Genomic DNA, 2115 nt, shown 5'->3' with positions numbered 1-2115 from the left:
AGGACTCCCTTTTCTGAGCAATGGCCCATTTTTCAGTTAAAGCCTAGAGACTGACTATTTCGACTGTAATGACTTTTGTATATGTTTACTCCTATTAAGGACTTCAGAAATACTACACTGGACAGTGTATAGTTCTTCCTGGTATTCTGATAAACTGTAGTTGTCTGAAATCACACTTAAAATAAAGCATATTTAGGTTGTTTAAAAAAAAAACCTCCAAATGCAATTTGCTTTTAGCACAGTTGCTCAGGGCAGAGCTCATTCACTGTATAAATGGCCCTCACTTATTTTTTCCTGAACTGTCCACTTTTTTAAATGATGCACAGTATTTTTTAAATACTTTTTAAAAGTATTTTTTAAATGATGCACAGGTAACAACTTACACATCTCAAGGGGGGAAGTGTATTTCACAATGCACATACAACATGTACCCGTCAAATCTGGGTGCTCAGGGCTCCATCTCCTTTAGTTTGGTGCCTTTGGATGGAAGCAGTCAATGTAGGAAGCATGGATTTCTTTGATACGTTGGTTTCCTTTAGATAAACACCAGAAGTACCACTGCAGGATCACACAGTAGTTTTGCTTTGAATTTTTTGGAGTAGCCTCAGGGACAGACATATTCAAATACAGTTAACAGTGATTTAAATACCTCATCAAGAAATCATCCTCTTCTAGAAAAAAGAAATGTAGTTTATATGTACAGCTGAGTACTATTTAGCCATAAAAAGAGTAAAATCATGTCACCTAGCATCTGGGAGAAAATAGATCTGGAGAGTATCATGTTAAATAAAATAAAAGTCAGACATAGCAAAACCACAGGCACTCTTGTGTCACATGGAAATAAAAGGGAGGAGGAAACCTCCCCAAGAGAGGAGAATGAAGATCAGACATGATCAGTAAATTTACACACATGCACACACAGAGAATCAATATGCCTTAGGTTCTGTGCCTCTGTAGTGGGGTAGCTATAAGAAACAATATTCTGTATATTTCCAAAAGCCTGAGAGAAAGGGCTGTGAAGACTTACCATAAAGAAACTATACACCCGGGGCTGGAGAATTGGCTTAGTGGTCGAAAGCACCAACTGCTTTTCCCAAAGACCAAGGTTTGATTTTTCAGCACTGACATGTGACTCACAACTATCTAACTTCAGTTCTAGATAATCTACTGCCATCTTCCAGCATGTGAGTGGTAGACAGACATAAACGTAGGCAAAAACCCATCCATACACCTAAGAACAAACAACAGAAGCCCTCTTGAGGAGAAACACTTAACCTGATGGCATATGTTTTCAATCTCAAGAAATCATACATTGTGAGAATTAAAAGGTGAAAAAAAAAAGCCCCAAACAAAAGGACACCATTTCTGGTTTTATACCAGAGCTAAGGACAGAGTCCTAATAAGATGTCCACATACCCATGTATGTTATGATAGCATTCTACTGTTGGGGTAAAATGCCTAAGGTACACAATTTATCAGACTCCTTCACTTCAGGTTCTGTGGTGAGACAGTATCACGCCAGGGAGCAAGTTGTCTTGCAAAGCTGACCATTTCAAAGACAGGGAGCAGCAACACAAAGAGGCACCAGGATTCCACTTTATGAGTTCAAAGGTCATAACCTGCCTCTCCCCTACCTGCACTGGCCTACCTCCTAAAGATCCCACCAATTCTCAGGTGTTGAAAGTGTATGGCTGACTTAATTTTAGGAAACCTAATAGTGTGAACACCAAAATGACACGCTCACTTTCAGAAAGTGGTCATTTACAGCAAGTGCAGTAACTGTTAACCCAACCCCAAAGCGTCACAGCAGTCCAGGGATTTCTTTAACAGGAAAAGTGACACAGACGCCTCACTAACAACCCTTCAGGAAACAGAAAATGGGGAAACACTGACACTTGAGCGTTGGCCATGAGCCATAGGACTGTTCAAACATGACGGCTTGTATCTTCCGTTATCGCTGTACAAGCAGAGGCTGTGGCCAAAAGAGTAGAGGAAGATAAAGTAACAAAATAGTATTAGATCTTGGAGGAAAAAAATAATTATTCATAGCAGAAATGAGCACCTAAAACACCAGTTCTCAACCTGTGGGATGTGACCCCTGTGGCGGGGATTGAA

This window comes from Microtus pennsylvanicus, chromosome 3 (assembly GCF_037038515.1).
Source record: "Microtus pennsylvanicus isolate mMicPen1 chromosome 3, mMicPen1.hap1, whole genome shotgun sequence".
NCBI classification, from domain to species: domain Eukaryota; kingdom Metazoa; phylum Chordata; class Mammalia; order Rodentia; family Cricetidae; genus Microtus; species Microtus pennsylvanicus.
Note: the sequence above shows the minus strand (reverse complement) of the source record.